Raw genomic sequence first — 25,719 nt, forward strand, 5'->3', positions numbered from 1 at the left:
CTTGGGAGAGCCTGGGAAGAAAGGAGTAGTGAATCTGCTGAGAAAGAAAAATTTACCTAAATACCCTGAGATAGGAAAATTTGTCTGGGAGAAGGTGGAGTGAGAAAATCAACTAGCCCTCCGGTAGCACACCTAAGGGAGAGGGACTGTAGGAGGTGCTTTCAATGCTTCCAATAGCATACTTGGGGTTCCTGGTGAGGTGTGGGTGCTCTCTCTCTGGAAATTAAGAGTCAATGTTTTCTGTGCTGCACGGGTTCAACAAGGATCCACTTGAATCTCCTACTGGATATCTCGGTATCTTTACTGCTGCCCTGGGAGAGAGGGAAGAGAGGAAGGGAGAAAGGGGGAATATCAGATTCCTAAGCATTTTATTTAACTGCAAAGAGGATTCTTGCTTGAAACTTTGTCTGGTGTTTTGTTGGTTTGCCTTCTTGTTTTTCCTTCATATTTATCCCCCCAAGGCCTTTTTTTCTTTTTTTCTTTTTCTTGCTTGCTTCCACCCCCTTTGTGCCCCCCTTTTTTTCATTATTTCTTTTATTTTTTATTTTTTTATATTAGATGCTGCAGGGAGCGCTTCACATTTGCTGTATTTCCTCATCCTTCATTTCCTCTTTCCTCTGTGTATTGATTTTGGCCACCAACATTATCCCCTTTCCTCTACATTTTTTCAATCCTCTATCATTTATTGTTTCTCTTACATTACACCTCTCTTTGTTTCCCCGTATTTTTCTGACTTTTTATTTCTAAATCTTTGGTCTGTTTTCTGTCTTATATTTGCTCTTTTATTTGTCCTTTCTTTTCTCTTTCCCTCTCTCCTGAACACAGTGGACTTTTCACACTATATTCCTCCCCATATTCAGTTTACTGTCTCGTTATACTTACTCTACTTTTCTTACTGTTATAAGTCTATACAGCTTACATGAGTCTAATATCCATTCTCCTAGTACTCACATGGTTCCCCAGTTAATATTTACTATCAATACTACTATTATTCATTTCTTTTTCTTACTCCTTTGCTTTCTCTGGCCCTAATATTTTCCTTCAAGTGCATTTAGCCAACGACAAAGAAATAGAATAAGAACAAAGTGACTGCGGTCACCCCTCGGGCTGAAGTGTGGTTTGCTGGCCTGGCGGGGGAGCAGCCGCGGCAGGCCAAGCCGCTGCCCCCATAATAGGGTGGCTGGTCGGACTCACTGCCACCCCTGAAGGGAGCTCGGCATGGGCGCAGAGTGCCCTTGGGTCCCCCCTTCTCGGCAGCCATGCTTCTGCGGCCGCCCCTCCTCCCGGATGGTGCCACACGATGCCTGTGGGGCAGCACCCTTCTTCTTTCTCCCTGCGCAGGTGCAGGGCGGAAAATTCCAGTCTGCCCTTTTCCCCTCCCCCGACAGCAGCAACAGCCAGGCGTGGGCAGAGAAATCCAGTCTACCCTTTTCCCCTTCCCCAACAGCAGCAACAGCCAGGTGTGGGCGGAAAAATCCAGTCTGCCCTTTTCCCTCCCCCCGACAGCAGCAACAGCCAGGTGTGGGCGGGAAACTCAAGTCTGCCCTCCACCCCAGCAACAGCAGCCACCAATCCCTAAACCCTGCCCCTTCCCCCAGCAACAGCGACAGCCAATCCCTAACCACCACCCCTCCCCCGTCCGGTACCGCCCACTGACCTTTCACCGGCAACCAATCAGAACAGGGCGTGGCTTCGACCAATCAGCCTTCCCCAGCCCCTATAAAACTGTTGCCTCTCCCTCAATAAAGTTGGACTTGCGTGTTTACCTTGTCTCCGCGGTAGTTCTTCTGCCGTGTGCCCTCCAGTCCTGAGAGCCCCCGACAAGGGCCTGGCCTCCCTTGTCCCCAGTTCGTCGCCTGCTTCTCCGGGCGACCCCTTCGTCGCCTGCTTCTCCGGGCAACCCCTTCGTCGCCGGCTTCGCCGGGCGACCCCGTCAGCCGAACCGCACAACCCCTTGTGAGACCGATCCCTCGTCTGCTGCTGGACCGACCCCTCGTCCCAAGTGGGACCGACCCCTCGTCCCAAGCGGGACCGACCCCTCGTCCAGAGCTGGACCGACCCCTCGTCCGCAGCCAGACCCCACCTCTACCGACCGAGCAAGCCGCCGCAAGTGACAAATATAAGACTTAACATGCATGTGAAAACAACTAATTAAACCCCAAACTACATAAGAAGCTAAGCAACTGATTAAACATCAAGATAAAATGATGACCAGAGACCAACAGAAAAGTTCAAACTAAAAAAATAATCAGGAAAACATGCCCCAATTCAATGAACAAACTAAAAACCAGGAAGGGAAGCAGAACATTGAATAAGTAATTAAAGCTCTCTAAACATATATTAGGGACCAATTTGATGAAGTGAAGGGATTAAGAATATGAAGAAAACATTTGGAGAGAATACAGAAGAAATTATAGTCATACGTAAAAAGAGAATGGATATAATGGTAATGAACAGCACAATTCAAGAAATCAAAAATAACACACTGTCAGCAAAAGACAGCAGATCAGAAGAGGCAGAGGAAAGTTAGTGATGTGGAAGACAGTACATCTGAAATCAAACAGATAGTAGAACTGATGGATAAAAAGAGAAAAAATCCAGCAGGGACTTAGGGACCTGAATGACAATGCAAAACAAACAAACATGCCCATTATAGGCATCCCAAAAGAAGAAGAGAAGGGAAAGGGGAGAGAAGGTGTGTTGGAGGAAATAATGGCTGAAAACTTCTCAAACCTATTGAGGGAGATGAATGTACATGTCCAGGAAGCATAATGCACCCCAATCAGCCTAAAGCCCAAAAGGCCTACCCCAAGACATACACTTGTCAAATTATCCAATGCGCAAGAAAAGAGAAAATACTAAAAGCAGCAAGAAAAAAGAGAAAAATCACATACAAAGGAGGCTCCAAAAGATTAAGTACTGATTTCTCATCTGAAACCATGGAGGCAAGAAGGCAGTGGTATGACATAGTCAAGGTATTAATCGAAAAAATTTTCAACCAACAATATTCTATTCAGGAAAGTTAGCATTCAAAAATGATGGAGAGTTCAAAATATTCACAGATAAACAGAAACTAAGAGAGTACGCCAACAAGAATCCTGCCCTTCAGGAAATACTGAAGGGAGCTCTGCAGGGAGAAAGAGAAAAACAAGAGAGACAGAGTTGGAGGACTGTGTAAGAGCAACTAAAAAGACAAAATCAGAAAAAAAAATGGCAAACACAAATCCAAAGAAAATATGGCTAATATAAGTAATTCCTTGAAATTAATAACACTGAATGTCAATGGATTAAACTTCCCTGTCAAAACTCAGAATGGAAGATTGGATAAGGAAACACGACCATCTATATGCTGTCTACGAGAAACACATCTTAGACCAAGGATTCAAGGAGGTTGAAAGGGAATGGCTGGAAAACAATCCTAGAAGCAAACAATAACCAAAAAAGGGAAGGAGTAGCTATATTAATATCAGACAAAATAGACTTTAAATGCAAAACAATTGTGAGAGACAGAGATGGACACTACATATTAGTGAAATGGATAATCTTTCAAGAAGAAAGAACAATCATAAACATTTATGCTCCTAAATAGTGTGTCCTCAAAGACATGAGGCAAACAGTAGAAAAACTAAGTGAAGGAATAGATGCCTCTACAATTATAGTGGGGGACTTTAATACACCACTATCAACTTTGGACAGAACATCTCAAAAAGTTAATCAATAAACAAAGACTTTGAACAATATATTAGAGAAGCTGGGCCTAATAGACATATACAGAACATTACACCCAAATACCACAGGATACACATTTTTCTCAGGTGCACATGGATCATTCTCAAAGACAGACCACATACTAGGTCACAGAAAAATCCTCAAAGACTTCAGAAAGATTGAAATCATACGAAATAATTTCTCTGACCATGATGGAATGAAGCTGGAAATCTGCAAGGGCCAGAGACCCAGATTTGGCATCAAGATTTGGAAGTTAAACAACATACTCTTAGGAAAAAAGTGGGTCGAGGAGGAAATCTCAAAAGAAATAAATATTTACCGTGAAACAAATGAAAAAGATAATACAACATATCCAAACTTATGGAATGCAGCAAAAGCAGTACTAAGAGGGAAATTTATAGTCATAAATTCAGACATCAGAAAAGAAGAGCTAAAATTGAAGAATTAACTGCACATGTGGAGGAATTAGTATTAAAAAAAAAAAAAAACTAAACCCAAAGGAAGAAGAAAGACAAAACAAAGATCAGAGCAGAACTAAATGAAATAGAAAATGAGAAGGCACTTGAAAAAAATAAAAAAAATAAAACCAAGAGCTGGATCTTTGAGAAGATCAATAAAATTGACAAACCCATAGCAAGACTAACAAAGAAAAAAGAGAGAAGATGCAAATACTTAACATAAGAAATGAGAAAGGAGATATCACCACTTACCTCAGAGAAATAAAGACTATTGTAAGAGGATACTTTGAAAAATTATATTCCAATAAGAAGGACAACTTAGAGGAAATGGACAAATTCCTAGAAACAGATAAGCAGCCTACATTGATGAAAGAATATATTGACGATCTCAACAAACCAATCACAAGTAAAGAGATAGAATCAGTCATTAATCACCTGTCAACAAAGAAAAGCCCCAGGTCAGAAGTCTTCAAAGGTTAATTTTACCAGACATTTGGGAAAGAACTAACACTAATCTTGCTTAAACTCTTTCAAAAAACTGAAACAGAAGGAACATTGCCTAACTCATTCTATGATGCCAACATTCTCTAGTACCAAAACCAAAGACTGTAAGAAGGAAAATTACAGACTAATCTCTCTAATGAACATAGATGTGAAAATCCTCAACAAAGTACTTGCTAATCATATTCAACAACACATTAAATGAATTATACACCATGACCAAGTGGGTTTCATTCCTGGTATGCAAGGAGGGTTCAACATAAGAGAATCAATTAATGTAATACAGCACATAAACAGATTGAAGGAAAAAATTGCGTGATCATATCTATTGATGCAGAAAAATCATTGTCAAAATACAGCATCCTTTCTTGATAAAAACACTACAAAAGGTCAGAATGGAAGGAAACTTTCTGAACATGATAAAGGCTATACATGAAAAACCCACAGCTAACATCATTTACAATGGTGAAATATTAAAATCTTTCCCTCTAAGATCAGGCATGAGACAAGGATGCCCACTATCACCCCTTCTATTTAACATATTCTTAGAAGTACTTGCTCGAGCACTGAGGCAACTGAGGCAAGAACCCTACATAAAAGGCACCCATATTGGAAAGGAAGAAGTCAGAATTTGACTATTTGCAGATGATATGATTCTATACATAGAAAACCCTAAGAAGTATACAACAAAGCTTCTAGAACTTGAAACAAGTTCAGTAAATTCACAGGTTAGAAGATCAATGCACAAAAATCAGTAGCATTTCTGTACACCAATAATGAGCAATCTGAGGAGGAAATCAAGAAACAAATACCATTTACAATAGTATATAAAAAAATCAAATGCCTGGGAATAAATTTAACTAAAGATGTAAAAGACTTATACACAGAAAACTACACAACACTGTTCAAGGAAATCAAAGAAGACCTAAATAAATGGAAGAACATTCCCTGTTCATAGATGGGAAGACTAAATATTATTAAAATGTCCATCTTACAAAAACTGATCTACAGATTCAATGCAATCCCAATAAAAATCAATACAGCATTCTTTAATGAACTGGAGAAACTAACTATGAAATTTATTTGGAAAGGAAAGAGGCCCTGAATAGCCAAAGACATATCGAAAAAGAAAAATGAAATTGGAGGAATCACACTATCTGACTTCAAAACATACTACAAAGCTACAGTAGTGAAAATGGCATGGTACTGGCACAAGGACAGAAACACTGACCAATGGAAATGAATTAACAGTTCAAATTCAGATCCTCATATATACAGCCACATAGTATTCGACAAGACCACCAAACCCTCTCAACTGAGAGAGAATGGCCTCTTCAAAAAATGGTGCCTGGAGAACTGGATATGTATAGTAAAAGAATGAAAGAGGATTACCATCTCACACACTTATATAAAAATAAACTCAAGATGGATAGAAGACCTAAATATAAGAGACAAGACCATAAAGACCTTGGAAAGCAATGTAGGGAAGCATCTACAGGACCTTGTAATAGGAAACGACTTCAGGAACTTCACACCAAAAGCATAAGCATCAAAAGAACAAATAGTTAAAAGGGACTTCCTCAAAATTAAAGCCTTCTGCACCTCAGAGGAGTTTGCCGAGAAAATGAAGAGAGCCTACACAATGGGAGAAAATATTTGGTAACCATATATCTGATAGGAGACTTATATCCTGCATATATAAAGAACTACTATATCTTGAAAATAAAAATATAGACACTTCTCCAAAGAAGATAAACAAATGGGGAAAAAAACATGAAAAAATGCTCAAAACCACTAGCTATTAGGGAAATGAAAATCAAAACAACTATGAGGTACCCTCTTACTCCCATAAGACTCATCAGACTGGCAGCTATCAAGAAATCAGAAGACTACAAGTGCTGGAGAGGATGTGGAGGAATGGGAACACTCATCCACTGCTGGTGGGAATGCAGAAGGATCCAGCCATTCTGGAGGACAGTGTGGCAGTTTCTCAAAAAACTATCTATAGATTTGCCATATGACGCAGCAATTCCACTGCTGGGTATATACCCAGGAGAACTGAAAACAAGGACACAAACTGATATATGCATACCAATGTTCATAGAAGCACTATTTTCTACTGCCAAAAGTTGGAATCAACCCAAATGCCCATCAACAGATGAATGGATAAATAAAATGTGGTATATCCATACAATGGAATACTACTCAGCTATATGAACGAATACAGTACAAACACATGTGATAACATGGATGAATCTTGAGAACCTTACTTTAAGTGAAGCAACGCAGGCATTGAAGGACAAATACTACTTGACCTCTCTGATATGAAATAAATGAACCAAGCTGCCTCAGAGAGCTAGAGACTGGATGATAAGCTTAAAGGAAGTTGGGGAATAGAAGAAGGTTGCGAACTGACACCTACATGGGTGAAATCTATGACAAACTAAAGGTAAGTATTTGTACAGAGACAGGATAAAATGAGGGGGGCATAGGAATACCTTGGATGGGGTTTTGTGGGCTTGAGGGGGGACTAGGGATGGGAGGATAGGTCATATGGCCCAATAAATTTGGGGGAAGTAGGTGAGGAACATTTGAACATAGGAGATTGTCAGGTATGTGGTTGAAATTATAATGTAGAGAAAAAATCTTTAGAAAATATAATAAGGAAGGTTACCTGTTTAAGATGCTTAACGGGGGGCATCTGACACAGGGCAAGTTTCTAGGTAGTGTGTGAGAGCTCATTTTGTCATAGTGGGTTTTATCATTGGGTGGAGACCCATACAGAGAGAGTGATGGTATACCCACATCCTGGGAAGGACTGATATTCTCAAACAGAGGGAATTGTACCTCTCAGGAGAACTGGTGGCTCCCAATGGGTTAGGGCAGTCTAGCATGTCAAGCCCTCTACATTATTGCAAGTATCTCTGAATATGTTCCTTCAAGTAAGGAAGACTGATTGTCACAGTGGGCCCTGAGAGGAGGGGAAAGAGTTATTGAATAGATGGAATCAGTGTAACTGTGGGGCAATGGAAGTGTTCCACAGGATCATGCAATGATGGATATAGGACATGTTAAATTACACCAAAAATGAATAAAAGTCTATAGGCTAAAATGTAAAACATAATATAAAACATAAGATAACTAAAATTTTAGACAATTTTATAGTCTAAAATATAAACCATAACGTAAACCCAAATGAAACCAAGTTTGAAAGCTATTGTTTCAATATCTGTACATCAGCTGCAGCAAATATAATATGAACATGTAAAAAGATCTCTGTTTCAGAAGGAACAAAGGGTTTGATGTTGGATATGTGGGAGTAACATATTGTATATGTGAACTACTGTGATCTAAAACTTATGTGAAGACAAACTTAATAATCAGGAAAAAAAAAGAATAAAGGATGTAGACACTGAGGAAGAAATGGAATAAATTGCATTGCCACTGTACATACGGGGTAACACATATATTAGTGATGAAAGGCAAAATGTCAAAAATAAAGCTTTACTTTTACTTTATTTAATTTTTCTAAATTAGTATGTATTCTATATCTAACTTTTAAAACCATCACTATATTCCGTTTTACTATTAATGGAACCTGGTAATATATTAGGCTTCATTTTTAGAGAAGTTTAAAACTACAGAGAGGTTTAACTATGGCAGGGGAGGAGCACTGGTGGGGGATGTTATTGATAGGGGGAACATGGGTGGGAGGGAGTTCTCCAGGGTATATATACAGGGTACATAAAAATGTTCGGATATTTTCATAGTGCTTTCAGTTAAAAACGACAACTGAGGGAATGCTGAGTTCCTAGCCAAGGGGTCTCTATGACATTCCTAATGGAAGAGCAACAATTCCCAAAGTACAATAAAGATGGATGGTCCAACAATGAGCCTATGATACTGGTGGCTACAATTATGAGCCTGTGTGCTTGAAATATGAACTAGGCCCAGAGCTGCAGGGTGCCTAAGAGTTACCTCCTGAGAGCCTCCATGTTGCTCAAATGTGGCCACTCTTTAAGCCAAACTCAGCATGTAAATGCATTACCTTCACCCCAGCATGGGACATGACTCCTGGGGATGAGCCTCCCTGGCACGGAGGGCTTACTACCAAGCACCAGCTAATGATGTAACTAGAAAAACGCCTTGAATAAAAGGGTTAACTCAGACGAGCAGAATATCTCAGTCTACGTGTAATATCAGTGTTAAAAACTGCTTTCTGACTTTGGATAAAAGGGGGAAATGGAAAGGACAAATGAGTTTATATGGCTATGAGTCTCCAAAAAACAGCTGGGAGGTCATCAGAGTGGTAACACTTATGCATGCCTCAGCAGGGCATCAGAGACAGCCAAAGTATATAAAAACCCAGGTACTGGTTCTCCTGAGGGTGACAGAGACTCACAGGTTCTATGGTCATGGCAGATGACTCTGGTGCTCAGTGCCATGTCAGTTGGCCCTACTTTGGAGTTTGTGTTTCTGAGTGTGATGGAGCTGGACTCAGAAAAGACCTTTCTACACATGCCTCTTCTGTTACTTTTACCGGACCTGTGGTTGGTGTTAGCATCGGTGTATACTCAGGAAACCTGAATTTCCAGACTGTCCATGTGACAGCCGGGCCCTGAGCCTCAGCAGACTTACAACTCCTCTGGTTTATTGGACTTAGCCTGGCCAGCTAACAGAGAGGTGAAGAAGGTCAACCACCCCACCAGGGAGCCAAGAGTGCCTACAATTGCATGCAGGAGAATTGCATCCATCATCCATGTGGAACATAAGCCCCCTCTTGATGTAGTGGGGAACTGGACATAGCCATCCCAGGGTCCATAGGATGGAACAATAGAATATAGATTAGAGTGGATTTACTGGTGTTCTTCTGTGGAACTATTGTGATTAGTAATGGAAGAAATTATAGCACTGATGTGGAGAAAGTGGCCATGGTAACTGCTGATGGTAGGGAGAGGGAGGAAGAGATACAATGTGGGGGCACTTTCAGGACTTGGAGTTGTCCTGTGCGTTGCTGCAGGGACAGATGCTGGAGATTGTGTGTCCCATCATGGCCCACTGGTTGGACTGAGGGAGAGTGCAGACTACAATGCAGACCACTGTCCATGTGGTGCAGCAGTGCTCCAAAATGTATTCACCAGGTGCAATGAATGTGCCATGATGATGGAAGAGATTGTTAATGTGGGAGGAGTGGGGAGAGGGGGGCTGGGGGTATATGGGGACCTCATATTTATTTTTTGAATGTAACAGTTAAAAGAAAATAAAGAGGAAAAAAATTTTTTAAAAAAAGGAATGAAGAAGGAAGTGCATGGGGCTCAAGTGATTGAGCTCTTGCCTACCACATGGGAGGGCCCAGGTTCAATTCCCCTTGCGTTCTAAAGAGATGAGCAAGACAGCAAGCTGATGTGGTGGGCTGGCCTGGTGAGCTGACACAAGATGACCCAACAAGAGACATAAGGAGGAAAAATAAGGAGAGCTACAACAAAGCAGGGAGCGGAGGTGGCTTAAGCAATTTTGCGTCTCTCTCCCACATGGGAGGTCCCAGGTTCAGTTTCCAGTGTTTCCTAAAAGGAAAGACAAGTACACAATGAACAGACACACCAAGTGAAAATAAGGCAGGGTGTGGGGGGAGCAGAAATAAATAAATCTATCTTTAAAAATATAGAAGGAAGTTCTGATTCATGCAACAGTATGGGTGATCCTTGAACACATCATATTGAGAGAAATAAGCCAGACATAAAAGGAAAATATTATATGACCCAACTTATATGAAATAATTAGAATATGCAAATTTATAGAGTCAGAATCTAGAATAAACATCACCAGGGGCTGGGTTAGAGATAGGGAATGGAGTTAGTACTTTAATTGAACAGAATTTCTATTTCAGGTAACTGTAAAGTTTTGGTAACGGATGGTGGTGACTGTAGCACAACACTGTGAATGTAATTAACAGCATTGAATTGTATATGTGAATGTGGTTAATAGGGGAACCTCTAGTTCATATGTATACTATTAGAATAAAAATTAAAAGATAAAATGTAGGACTGTACAACACAGTGAATGAATCCTATTTGTAAATGATGGAATATAGTTAATATTATAATTATTAAAGTGTTCTTTCAAGAATTATAACAAATGTACTGCACTAATGCAAGATGTTAATAATAGGATGATAGAAGGAAACTGTATTTTATATATTTTACACATGAAAGTTCTGTAAACCTACTTTTCTAACAAAAATTATTAATAAAAATATGATAGAAAAGAATTCAATGTAACTGTAATCATAATCAATATAAATAACCTAAACTTTCCAGTCAAAGATAATGATTATCAAATTGAATTAAACAAAATGCATGGTATTCTATTCACTAGAGACTTACCTAAAGCAAAAGAAGGTTGAAGATAAAAGAATGGAAAACCAGAACAGTCGAATACACATCATTAAAGCACTTGCCTCCCAACAGCCAGAGAGCAGCTCTCTCCTTAAAAAAGAGAGAAATTTTAAAAAATCCTAAGATAAGGTGATCCCTGACCCTTTTGGGGCAGAAGAATTCATAAAGTTTAGGGTGCCTCTTGTTGGTGAAACCGGAGTAGCAATGAGCTCTGAACTTTGTGTCTTAAACTCCCCTGAGCTCTTTTGGGTCTCTTCAAATGCCTCCTTCACTTTCTGCACAACTGCATTAGCAGCAGCTGATTTCTAAAAAATATAAGTAGATGAAAACAAAACAAGGAAAATATTGCCATAGAGTATCCATCCCTAGATACACCCCACACACACATTCACAGGCGTCTAGTCAGTTAAGGAATTTAATGCCTATTTTCTTTCTTTTGAGAAAAAAAGGAAATTAATTTCCAACACTATCAATTAATAGCATCCTTTTATTTACTATAAGGTTGATTTTACCTTCCTTGAAGTTTGTACATTAATTTTACTAATTTATAGATGAGGTTTTGAGAAGGAAGGAACAAAGGTTAAGTCTTATAATGGAGTCTGTGTCTTAAACAAGTTTGGGGCTACATATTTATGCTTACAAAATTATCTATGCTTTACACCTATAAAAGAAGATCCTTCACTTTATGAGGTATGATAGTGTTTCAATTCATACTTTGAACTGCAAAAATTCTGTTTATAAAAAACTTTCCAAGACCCCACAAACTGCATAAAACAAGCCATCCCTGTATTGCTGTCTTGAGGCTGTCCAACTCTCAGTTTTGAGAATCCTTATTTAGACCGTTCCCTGCATTGAACTGGACCTACCAGCTGTCAGATTACAGAGCCAGCTCTAACAGGAAGTTACACACCATGGGCAACTGCTTTAGGGGCCAACGACCTCATAGCACTTGAACAGCTCAGTGGGTCCCAGCAGCGAGGCCAGGCAGAGCTCAACTCCACTGAGTCAGACGGAGTTTCTGTGTGTGCTGAACGCCACTGCTTCACGTTCCACAGGATGCTTACTTATTCCTAAACAGCTCTGGAGAAGTTTTAAGAAGAGAGCACCAAGCATCTATGAGTAAAAATACCCTTAAAACAAAAGTCTCTGCTTGGCATAGTATTTATCTCTAAATCCCAGCCAGTGTCCTACTTAGTCAATCAAAATTCTACACAATAAAATTTCAGGGCAACAAAGGCATTTGGATGTTCCCTTGGAGTTTACAATCATATTTGGCTGCATATATTCACTATATATGAACTGAAGCTTAAAAATATTATAATATGAAAAACAGGTGCTTTTAAGCAGGACAATGGCTTGCCTAACTCACCAGGTCAGTAGAGGGAATTCAGTCTTCAAAGAATGTTTTGAAATTCTCGAATTTGAAATAATTTTTTCTGATTCACCTTTTGTTTAATTAGAAAAAAGAAAGGGAAGTAACATTTATTGAACAACCCATATTTGCCAAGGACTGTTAGCCACTTAACATTCATTTCTACATTTAATAAATGTCCCCAACCTTATGAAGGAGGTATTAGCCTCATTTTCCAAATGAAGAAACTGAGGCTCAGAAGGTTTAAGTGATTTCTCTGAGGTCACAGGGCTAATTATAGACCTGGGATTAAAACCCTGTCCTCCGATTACTACCAGTCACTAACTGGTGATGCAACTAGAAAGAGACCTTTAATAAAAGGGTCAACTCAGACCAGCAGAATATCTCAGCCTACAAGTGGATCCAGTATTAAAAGCTGCTTTTTGACCTTGAGTAAAATGGGGAAATGGCAAAGACAAATGAGTTTATATGCCTAAGAGTCTTCCAAAAAGAGTCGGGAGGTCATCAGAGGGGTCACGCTTACACACACCTCAGCAGGAGCCCAGAGAGAACGAAAGTAGATACAACCCTGGTGCTGGTTCTCCTGAAGGCTATGGAGGTCCACAGGGTATATGGTCATGGCAGATGGACTTGGACTTCTGTGCCATGTTGGAGGGCCCTACTTTGGAATTTGTGCTCCTGAGCATGATGGAGTTGAACTCAGATGTGACCTTCCTACACACGCCCCTTGTCACTTTTACTGAACCTGTGGTTGGTGCTAAGGATGGTGCATACTCAGGGGACTTGAATCTCTGGACTGCCCATGTGCCTGCTGGGCCCTGAGCCTCAGCAGAGTGGCAACTCCTACTCTCTGGTTCATTGGACTTACCCAGGTCAGCTAACAGGGAGGTGAAGATGGTCAAACACCACACCAGGGAATCAAGAGTGCCAACAACTATAAGTAGAGGAATTGCATCCATCATCCATGTGGAATCTAAGCCCCCTCTTGATCTAGAGGTGGAGTGGACATCACCATCCCAGGGACCACAGAATGGAGGAATAAAATATGGATTAGAGTGGACTTATTGATATTCTACTATAAAACTTTTGTGACTACTAATAGAAGAAATTTTAGCATCGAGGTGGAGAAAGTGACCACAGTAGTTGCTGAGGGCAGGGAGGTATAGAAGAAATGTGATGTAGGGGCATTTTTAGGATTTTGAGTTGCCTTAATGATATTGCAGGATCAGATGCTGGACATTATATATCCTGCCATAACCCACTGAATGTACTGGGAGAGAGTGTGAACTACAGGGTAAAGTATCATCTGTGTAGTGCAGCAGTGCCCCAAAATGTGTTCACTGAGTGAGATGAGGGTGCCACAATGATCAGGGGGGTTGTTGGTGTGGGAGGAGTGTGTGTGTGGGGATATACAGGAACCTCTTATATTTTTTAATGTAACATTTTTTGGTGAGGTATATATCTTCAAAAAATACAATTTACAAAAATGATGGGGGAGGGGGAGGGGAGCAGGGTATATGGGAACCTCTTATGTTTTTTAAGTTTTTTGTTTGTGTTTTTTAATGTGTCATTCTTTGTGATCTATTAACTTTAAGTAAAAAAGTGTAAAAAATAAAATAAAGTATATCTTCACTAAAATAAAAACAAAAAACTTTCCTCCCTGAGTCAAAGCTCTGCCATGGCACTACAGAACTTTCATAAAGAGTAATGGTGTCATTTAAAGACATAATAACAAATACACACACATAGGGTAGAGCAGTTAAAGGGGACGAGAAACTACTGTTATGAAAACAAAACCCACGTCACATTTTTTCATGCTTCAAAGTGGCCCCATGACATACATCATCAATAACGGAACCAAATTAAAGTTTCCAACTTGTCCATGAAGTAGTTTCAAAGATATTTCGCTGCCCAAATCCCAACAGAGTTGATGCTTTTATTTTTCTTTAAACAAGAACCTTTTGGTGATTTGTAAAAGAATACCTAAATTGTGTTCCATCCACTTTCTCAAACTCCTATCTCCCATATCCCCCATGATTGGAGAAATAAGGCAATGATACTGCTTTTGCATGAAAATATTATTAGCATTTCCTTCCCTAAATCCTTGTACAGCACATCTCTCCCTGTGAAGACCCCGCCGAGGGCCACACCTGAACTGCGGTCTTTTCTCCCAGTGTCTGATGACGTCACACACACTGAGTTCTGTGGGAAAGTGGGGTGAACCGCCAGAGACAACCCCTGGACCACAGAACCAGACGGCCACACCCAGGAGCTCACCCCTCTTCGGGGTACCTTATGTCCTGGGCTTGGGGAGTCAGACCTCTACAAGATTCTGAAATTGGGCATACGATAAGGCTAGAATTGCTGAAAAACATTCTTTTCACAGCAGTGGTTCAAACGTGAAATTGGCAAGGGGAGCTTTTTGGCAGGAAATCATGCAGCATTACCCACCGTTCCACCCACAGATGTAGGACTGTGTTCTGGCATTTCCCAGGACTCCCCAGCAGGTCATAGCTATGACATAGAACTTTCCATTCCCCTGATTTATAGCTCATTCTAATTAGTGAATGCCAGGAAACTATAATGATTAAGTAGAATAAATTATAACTATTTGGTGATAAAAGGAAAATAATATATGAACAGGTTTTGGGTAAAATCAGACACAGGAGATATAGTCACAAATATAACCTGCTTTCTTTTTAAACTGGGTAACCCTACATTTCCAAATAAAGAAATGCACAATATTAAGCATAGCATAACTATGGATACAAATAGCAGTACAGGAATATTACCCTGAACTGATGATTTTTAAAATTATTATATGAAATGAAATGGCAGTCAATTAAGTGAGCAAGTGAAGATCCTGTCAGAGCTGCTTAAAGAAATGGTTCATAATTGCATTAATATGATCAGAAAGGTGTATTTAAAAAGTTATTTCACAAATGCCTGAAACCAGATTTCCCTCTGCTGGGAATTCGGCCAGTTATAGCACCTCCCACCCAGGATCACCTGGAGGATGAAATGACTTAAAACATATTAATCATGTAGAATAGGATGTGGCACATACTAGGCATTTATGGTCACATATGTATGAACTCAAATAAACACTTTAGTAAAACCAATGTTAGGTATAGACTACCATTATGTGTGAGCAGAAAAATCTTACAGATGGAAAATATATGGGTTTGTCCCACCTTAAATCATGCAACAAATAATCTACCAGTGCTAAAACTATCCTATTTCTTCCAGTTGTATGTATTTGCCAACTGACAATTATTCGATTTGTTTTCTTTTAGTCCAATTACATAATTCCCAGTTATAAGCAAACTTTTCTGATCTAATCTTTCATTAATCACTCACGAAAGATTTAAATACACGTGGAACATGTTGAGTATTAGGGGAGGTAGAGCTCATTTTCTGCAGATATAAAGATCCCATATCAGATGCAGAAAAACAGCTCTTCAAAATTTAAGTTTACAAAACAATGCTATGGTGACAGAAGAAACTGTGTTCCTTAAACATTTAGATATTATTTTCAGTTAAAGATTTAAAAACCACAAAATTTTAGTCATATAAAAAATAAATGAATCAGTAAATTTAACTCCCAATGCAGTGAAAGGTCCTCTAACAAGTCGGCTATTTCGAGACACCAATGTGCAATGGACACAACCAATCCAATGTCCACATAGAAGAGGTGGCATTGGATGGGGAAAAGTGGACATGGTGGCTGATGGGTATGGGGAAAGGCAGGAAGAGATGAGAGGTGGAGGCGTCTTTGGGACATGGAGCTGCCCTGGATGGTGCTTCAGAGGCAATCACCGGACATTGTAAATCCTCACAGGGCCCACTGGATGGAATGGAGGAGAGAATGGGCCATGATGTGGACCATTGACTATGAGGTGCAGAGGTGCCCAAAGATGTACTTACCAAATCCAATGGATGTGTCATGATGATGGGAATGAGTGTTGCTGGGGGGGGGGAGAGGTGGGGTGGGGGGGTGGGGTTGAATGGGACCTCACATATATATTTTTAATGTAATATTATTACAAAGTCAATTAAAAAAATAAATTAAATTTTAAAAAAAATCAATATGCAAGCTGCAGCAATACTTCTGTCCAAAAAAATCTATCAAAAATAGCCCCAACACTGAAATCTAGATTAGATATGGAGAGAAGAATTTTCAGTCTCTACCCATAGGGAGATGGGTAAAATGTCAGGACAGGGAAGCGGATAATCAGATTCCATTTTAAGTCGTATTTCTTTGAAAACACAGATTTCTAAAATTCCATTTTGGAGCCGTGCGCTGAGATCATCTCAGGTGTAGAATGATCTGATTAAACACACGCCCGTGAAACACTGAGATTTGGGGGAGCTCAGGTTTGCAGAGCAGAGCAAGCGCATCAGCACAGGAGAAACCAGGCTGCGCTCCTGCTCAGAGCTGACCCGCCCCGCCCCTGAGGTCCCCGCCCTGCAGAGGCCACGCGGAGCACCACGACGAGCGCCTCCCCCGGCCCCGGATCCTCACCTCTCCCGGCGGCAGAAGGACCCACACGGCTGCGGGGACCGCCCAGCTCCCGCCCACCCCCGCACCCTGGGGCTGCCTCCCCGGGGAAGTGTCCCCAGCCGCGCCCTAATCTGCCCTGTAGGCCCCCAACTTTCCCTGGTTGGTTAAAGGAAAATAAAGGACAGACGCCCTCCTTGGGAGCCGGAGCCGGGATCTGGGAGGCGGCTTGGGAAAGGCTGGGTCTGCGTCTCCCCGGGTCGCTGTGGGTGGGGGGAAAAGGGGGTGACCTCTGCGAGTCTCCTCCGACGGCAGGACCTGCCCCGCGCCCCCACCACGGGCCTAAAGGAAGGCTGGCTGGAGGGAGAGGCGGGGGCGGGAAACCCGCTGGGAGCCGAGAGAGGCAGCTGCGCGCCAGCCGCGCCTGGGGGCGCAGAGCCGCGGAGGAGCCACCTGTGCGCCTGCGCCAGGAGTGGGTGTAAGCAAAGGGGCCCGGGGACAGCGACCACCAGGCCACCTGGCCTGACCTGGGAGGGAGCCGTGGCTGTCCGCAGGAGTCATGTCCCATGCGGGGGGAAGGTAATGCATTTACATGCTGAGTTTGGCTTAGAGTGTGGCCGCATTTGAGCAACATGGAGGAGGTCAGGAGGTAACTCTTAGGCACCTGCAGCTCTAGGCCTAGTTCCATCAGGCACACAGGGTCATAAGCATGGTCATCAGTATCAAGGACTCGTCATTGGACCATCCTTCTTCATTGTTCTTTGCCCTTGCACTTGGGGGATTGTTGCTGTTCCATTGGGGCATGTGATAGAGCTCCCCTGGGGGAACTCAGCACTGCCTCAGTTGTCATTTGTAACTGTAACTGCTATGAAAATACCCAAGATATATCTGAATATTTTTATGTACCCTATATACATGCCCTGGAGAACATCCTCCCAACAGTGTGGCCCCCCATCAATAACACCCCACACCAGTGTTCCTCCCCTGCCATAGTTGAACCTCTCTGTGGTCCAAAACTTCTTCAAAAATGAAGTCTAATATATTGCCAAATTCAACTATTAGGAAAATGAAAAATAGTGATGGGTTTAAAGATTAGAACTAGAATACATACTAATTTAGGAAAACTAAAATAAAGTAAGAATAAATTGGTGTATTTTAAAAATGAAAAATATTATAAAGCTTTGTTTATGGCATTTGGCCTTTCATCACTGCAATAGGTGTTGCCCTATATGGACAGTGGCAAGACAATTTCTTTCCTTCTTCCTCAGTGTCTACATCCTTTTTACTTCTGATTTTTCATTTTGTCTTCTCGCAGAAGTTTTAGATCACTGTGATTCAGATATGCAATATAGGGGACACCCATATATCCAGCATCAAACCCTTTACCCCTTCCCCAGCAATGATCTTTTTACATGTTCGTGTTACATTGCTGCAGCTGATGTACAGATATTGAGGGATAGCTTTCAAACATGGTTCCGTTTTGGTTCACGTTATGGTTTATATTTTAGACTGTATAATTTTCTAAATTTTTAGTTACATTATGTTTTACATTATGGTTTACATTTTAACCTATAAACTTTATACATTTTTCGTGTAATTTAACGTGTCCTATATTCATCGTTGCATGATCCTGTGGAACACTTCCATTACCTCCCAGTTACCCTGATTCCATCTATTCTATACCTCTCTCCCCCTCACCTCAGGGCCCACAGTGACAATCAATGTTCAAAATTGAAGGACCATATTCACAGAAACGTGCAACAGTGCAAAGGGCTTGACATACTCAACTGCCCTAATCCATTGGGAGCCACCAATTCTCTCGAGAGTCACAGTCCCTCTGTTTGAGAACATCTGGCCTCCCGAGGTTGTGGGTACACCTTCACACTCATTGTATGGGTCTCCACCCAATGATATAATACAATATGACAAAAGGGGCCCTCACACACTCCTGCCTGACCCTATGCCAGATGCACCCCCCTTATGCTCCTTAAACAGGCAATCCTTTCTTATATTTTCTAAAGAATTTTCTCAACATTATAGTTTCAATTACATACCTGACAATCTGCCATGTTCAGCTGTTCCCCCCAACCCTCTGCCCAATTCCTTTAGCCATCTGATCCATCCTCCCAACCCTAGCCCTGCTCAAGCCTGCAAAGCCCCAGCCAAAGATATCCCTATGCCCCCATCTTATCCCTTCCCTGTACAAATAATTACCACAAGCTTATATATTTCACCCACGTAGGCATCAGCTCACAACCTTCCTCTCCCCCAGCTTCCTTTAAGCCCATCATCCAGTCTTTAGCTCCCTGAGACAGCTTGGTTTGCTTGTTTCATATCAGCGAGGTCATGTAGTATTTGTTCCTCAATGCCTGGCTTGATTCACTCAACATAAGGTCCTCAAGATTCATCCATGTTATTACATGTGTTTGTATTGAATTCATTCTTAGAGCTGAGTAGTATTCCATTGTATGTCTATACCACATTTTATTTATCCATTCACCAGTTGATGGGCATTTGGGTGGATTCCAACTTTTGGCAATTGCGAATAACACAGCTATGAACATTGGTGTGCATATATCAGTTTGTGTCCTTGTTTCCAGTGCTTCTGGTATAATCCCAGCAATGGGATTGCTGGGTCATATGGCAAATCTATAGTTAGTTTTTTGAGAAACTGCTAAACTCTCCTCCAGAATGGCTGGATCCTCCTGCATTCCCACCAGCACTGGATGAATGTTCCCATTTCTCCACATTCTCTCCAACACTAGTAGCGTTCTGTTTTTTTTGCTGCTTGTGTATTGGGTATGAAGTTCATGAAGCCATTTCCTATTACAAGGTCCTGTAGATGCTTCCCTACATTGTTTTCCAAGGTCTTTATGGTCTTGGTTTTTATATTTAAGTCTGTGATCCATCTTGCATTGATTTTTGTGTACAGTGTGAGATGTTAATCCTCTTTCATTCTTTTGCACATGGATATCCAGTTGTCCAAGCACCATTTGTTGCCGAGGCCATTCTCTCCCAGTCTAGTGTGTTTGATGGCCTTGTCAAATACCATATGACTGTATATGTGAGGATGTATATCAGAACTCTCAATTTGGTTCCATTGGTCAGTGTGTCTATCCTTGTGCCAATACTATGCCATTTATAGTACTGTTGCTTTGTAGTGTGTTTTGAAGTCAGGTAGTGTTATTCCTCCAATTTCATTTTTCTTTTTCAATATGTCTTTGGCTATTCGGGGCCTCTTTCCTTCCCAGTTAAATTTCATAGTTAGTTTTTCTGGTTCATTAAAAAATGCTGTGTTGGTTTTTATTGGGACTGCATTGAATGTGTAGATGAGTTTTGGTAGGATAGACGTCTTAATAATATTTAGTCTTTGTATCCATGAACAGGGAATATTTTTCCATGTATTTCAGTGTTCTTTGATTTCCTTAAACAGTGTTGTGTAGTTTTTTGTGTATAAGTCTTTCACATCTTTAGTTAAATTTATTCCTATGTATTTGATTTTTTAAATTTACTATTGTAAATCATATTTGTTTCTTGATTTCCCCCACGTATTGGTCATTATTTTTGTACAGAAATGCTATTGATTTTTGCACATTAATCTTGTAACCTGCGACTTTACTGAGGTAATTTATAAGTTCTAGAAGCTTTCTTGTAGCCTTCTCAGGGTTTTCTATGTATAGGATCATGTTGTCTGCAAATAGTGAAATTTTGACTTCTTCCTTTCCAATTTGGATGCCTTTTAATGTCTGGTTCTTGCCTCAGTGCTCTAGCAAGTACTTCTATCACAATGGCAAATAGAAGGGGTGATAGTGGACATCCTTGTCTTGTTCCTGATCTTAGAGGGAAAGATTTTAGGATTTCACCATTGTAAATGATGTTAGCTGTGTGTTTTTCATATATAACCTTTATCATGTTCAGAAAGTTTCTATTCCTATCTTTTGCAGTGTTTTTTATCAAGAAAGGGTGCTGTATTTTGTCAAATGCTTTTGCTGCATCTATAGATATGATCACGTGGTTTTTTTCCTTCAATCTGTTTACATGGTGTATTACATTAATTGATTTTCTTATGTTGAACCATCCTCCCACACCACTTGGCCATGGTGTATAATTTGTTTAATGTGTTGTTGAATATGATTAGCAAGTATTTTGTTGAGGATTTTTGCATAGGTTCATTAGAGAGATTGGTCTGTAATTTTCCTATCTTTGGCTTTGGTATTAGGGTAATGTTGGCATCATAGAATGAGTTAGGCAATTTTCCTGCTCTTTTGATATTTTGGAAGAGTTTAAGCAAGATTGGTGTTAGTTCTTTCTGGAATGTTTTGTAGAATTCACCTGTGAAGCCATCTGGCCCAGGGTTCTTCTTAGTTGGGAGGGTTTTAATGACTGATTCGATCTCTTTACTTTGATTCGTTTGTTGAGATCATCGATTTCTTCTTTCATCATTGTAGGCAGCTAATGTGTTTCTAGGAATTTGTCCATTTCCTCTAAATTGTCCTCCTTGTTGGAATATAGTTTTTCAAAGTATCCTCTTATGATAGTCTTTATTTTTGTGGGGTCAGTTGTGATATCTCCTTTCTCATTTCTTCATTTGTGTATTTGAATCTTCTCTCTTTTTTTCTTTGTTAGTCTAGCTAAGGGTTTGTCAATTTTATTGATCTTCTCAAAGAACGAGTTCTTGGTTTTGTTTATCTTTTCAAGTGCTTTCTTACTTTCTATTTTATTTAGTTCTGCTCTTTCTTTCTTTCTTTCTTTCCTTCCTTCCTTCCTTCCTTCCTTCCTTCCTTCCTTCCTTCCTTCCTTCCTTCCTTCCTTCCTTCCTTCCTTCCTTCCTTTCTTTCCTTTCTTTCTTCCAGGTTGCTTTGTTGTTTTTTTACTAATTCCTCCAAGTGTGCAGTTAGTTTTCAATTTTAGCTCTTTCTTCTTTTTTGATGCATGATTTTATGGTTATAAATTTCCCTCTCAGTACTGCTTTTGCTGCATCCCATAAGTTTTGGTATGTTGTTTTATCATTTTCATTAATTTTAAGGTAGTTATTAATTTCTTTTGAGATTTCCTCCTTGACCTACTGTTTTTCTAAGAGTGTGTGCTGTTTAATTTCCACATCTTGTTGTGAAATCTGGGCCTCTGGCCCTTGCAGATTTCCAGCTTCACTCCACTCCACTGTAGTCAGAGAAATTATTTGCATGATTTCTATCTTTCTGAATTCATTGAGTCTTTCTTTGTGGCCTAGAATATGGCCTATATTTGAGAATGATCTTTGAGAATGATCCAGGATATACATGGGTGTATTTGGGTGTAATGTTCTGTATATGTGTATTAGGTCCAGCTTCTCTAATATATTGTTCAAAGTCTTTGTTTCTTTATTGATTCTCTTTTGAGAGGTTCTGTCCAAAGTTGATAGTAGTGTATTAAAGTCCCCCACTATAACTGTAGAGGCATCTACCTTTTCACTTAGTTTTTCCATTGTTTGCCTCACATATTTGGAGGTGCCCTTGTTAGGAGCATAAATGTTTATGATTGTTCATTCTTCTTGAAAGAATATCCCTTTCACTAATATGTAGTGTCCATCTTTTCTCTCACAATTGTTTTGCCTTTAAAGTCTATTTTGTTTGCTATTAATATAGCTACTCCTGCCCTTTTTTGGTTATTGTTTGCTTGTAAGATAGTTTTCCAGCCATTCACTTTCAACTTCCTTGAATCCCTGGGGCTAAGATGAGTTTCTTCTGGACAACATATAGATGGGTCATATTTCCTTATCCAATCTTCCAATCTGTGTCTCTTAACAGGTGAGTTTAATCCATTGACATTTAGCGTTATTACTTTCAAGGAATTACTTATATTAGCCATATTTTCTTTGGATTTGGATTTGTCTTATGTTGTTTGACTTTTTTTCTCTTTTTGTAGTTTTAGTTGTTCCTACACTCTCCTCCAAATCTGTCTCCTGTTTATTTCTTTCCTACTGCAAAACTCCCTTTAATATTTCTTGAAGGGCAGGTTTCTTGTTGGCCTATTCTCTTAGATTCTCTTTATCTGTGGATATTTTAAACTCTCCATCATTTTTGAATGCTAGCTTTGCTGGATAAAGTATTCTTGGTTGGAAATTCTTTTCTTTTAGTACCTTGACTATGTCATACCACTGCCTTCTTGTCTCCATGGTTTCAGATGAGAAATCAGCACTTAATCTTATGGGGCCTCCGTTTTACATGATGGTTCTCTTTTCTCTTGCTGCTTTTAGGATTTTCTCTTTGTCTTGAGCATTGGATAATTTGACAAGTATATGTCTTGGGGAAGGCCTGTTGGGATTTATGCTGTTTGGGGTGCATTGTGCTTCCTGGACATGGACATCCATCTCCCTCAATAGATTTGGGAAGTTTTCAGCCATTATTTCCTCCAACACTCCTTCTGTCCCCTTTCCCTTCACTTCTCCTTCTGGGATGCCTAGAATGTGTATGTTTGTGTGTTTTGCATTGTCATTCAGGTCCCTAAATCCCTGCTGGATTTTTTCTACCTTTTTGTCAATTAATTCTACTATTTATTTGATTTCAGATGTACTCTCTTCCACATCACTAATTCTTTCCTCTGCCTCTTCAAATCTGCTATTATTTGCTGAGAGTGTTTTTTTGATTTCTTGGATTGTGCTATTGATCCCCATCATCTCTGTGATCTTTGTGTGCATGATCACAATTTCTTCTGTATGCTCTCCAAGTGTTTTCTTAATATGCTTAATCTCTTCCTTCACTTCATTGAATTGGTCCATGATACATGTTTTGAGAGCTTTAATTACTTGTTCGGTGTTCCACTTCTCTTCCTGGTTTTTAGTTTGTTCATTGCATTGGGCCCTGTTTTCCTGATTATTGGTATGGTCTGTAGTTTTTTGTTGCTGTCTCGTCTTCATTTTATCTTGTTGGGTTTATTCTGTTGATTATCTTCTTATTCTACCATTGGGGTTTACTTAGGTGCTTTTGTGTGTGTTAAGTCTTCTCTTTGTCACTTTTTTCTCTTATTCTATTTCCTTGTTGTTGGCTAAGTTCCCTCAAAGGAAAATATTAGGTCCAGAGAAAGCAAAAGCAGTAAGAAAAGAAAAATATAATAGTAGTATTGATAGTGATTGTTAGCAGAAGAACCATGTGAGATCTAGGAGAATGTATATAGAACTCATGGAAGCCGTGTATAGTTAAAACAGTAAAAAAGTGGAGTACCTATAATGAGCTATTAAACTGAATATGGGGAGCAATATACTACGAATTAAAAGGTCAGTGTTGTCAGGAGAAAGGGAAAAAGAAAACAATAACATAGAGAGTGAATAAATGATAGAAAACCGATTAGAGGTATTGGAGATAAAAAGTCAGAAATATTGGGGGTTAAAAAGAGAGAGGTAGAATATAAGAGAAAGAAAAAATGATTGAGAAGAGAATGATGTAAAGGAAAAGAGATAGCATTGGTAGCCACAATCAGTACACACAGAAAAGGTAAAATTGAGGATGAGGAAGCACAGCAATTAAGAAATGTTGCCTGCAGCACTAACATGAAAAAAGAAAAAGGGAAAAACAAAAGGAGAAAGAGAGAAGAAGAAAAAGCAGAGAAGAAGGGGAGAAAAAAGAAAAAAAAAAAAGGGTGGTAAGGGGGATAAAGAGGAAGAAAAAACAAGAAAACAGACCAAGAAAAAAGACCAGACAAGGCCCCAGGAAAAGAATCCTCTTTGCAATTGAATAAACTGCTTAGGAGTCTGACCTTCCCCCTTTCTCCCTTCCTCACTTCCTTCTCTCCCAAGGCAGCAGGAAGGCTGCAGGAGGTCTCCTGTAGCAAATTCAAATGGGTCCCTGATGAACCAACTCACCTGAGAAAACAATGACTCTTAATTTCTTGAGAGAGCACCCACCCCTTGCCAGGAACCCTAAATATACTATTGGAAGCCTGTAAAGCATGTCCTACTGTCCCTCTCCCTTAGGTGTGCTACAAGGGAGCTGGTTAATTTTCGGACTCCACCTTATCCCAGACAAAGTTTCCTATCCCAGAGCTTTTAGGTAAATTGGGCTTTCTCACCAGATTTGCCCCTTTTCTATTCCTAGGCTCTCCCCAGGTCAGCTAATATCTCCTCCAAACTCAAAAAAAAAGGGGGGAGGGTTCCAGAAAATTGAACCTACACTCCTTGGCCCCTCTGCACCTCCCACCTAAACTCTCCCACTTCCAGAGTTAGTCCGCGTCCAGAGGGGTAGGGCAATGCCAGATTTCCAGGATTGCTGTGCTCAGGAAACAGAGGCTTGGGAGAATGTGGACTCGGGGTATTTAGTGTAGGCCGCGGGGGTTCAGGGAACACAGGCTTGGGGTTCACGTGTTTGGGGGACACAGGCCTTGGAAACTCCGCCCCATGACTGGCAGTTCTCAGTGAACGCCTACGGCTCTTAGCCCTAGGGGGGAGGGGTTTACCTTCCCATGGCTTCTGCGTTCAGTGTTAGAAACCCGCAGTTCTACCTTGAGCAAACACCAATTCTGCTGCAGTCTGTCCAGATTGATGTCCAGACACCTCCGGCCCTGTCGGTTCCCAAAACAGCCTGCTCTGCTAGGACTCTGTCACCACACAACCGGTATCTTGTAGGAGAGATGATGACGGTGTACTTACTCAGAAGCCATCTTGCCCCATCTCCTCTCCATCATTTTTGAATGCCAGCTTTGCTGAATAGAGTATTCATGGTTGGAAATGTTTTCTTTTAGCACCTTGACTATATCATACCACTGCCTTCTTGCCTCCATGGTTTCAGATGA

This window comes from Dasypus novemcinctus, chromosome 30, assembly GCF_030445035.2.
Source record: "Dasypus novemcinctus isolate mDasNov1 chromosome 30, mDasNov1.1.hap2, whole genome shotgun sequence".
In the NCBI taxonomy this organism is placed as follows: Eukaryota; Metazoa; Chordata; class Mammalia; order Cingulata; family Dasypodidae; genus Dasypus; species Dasypus novemcinctus.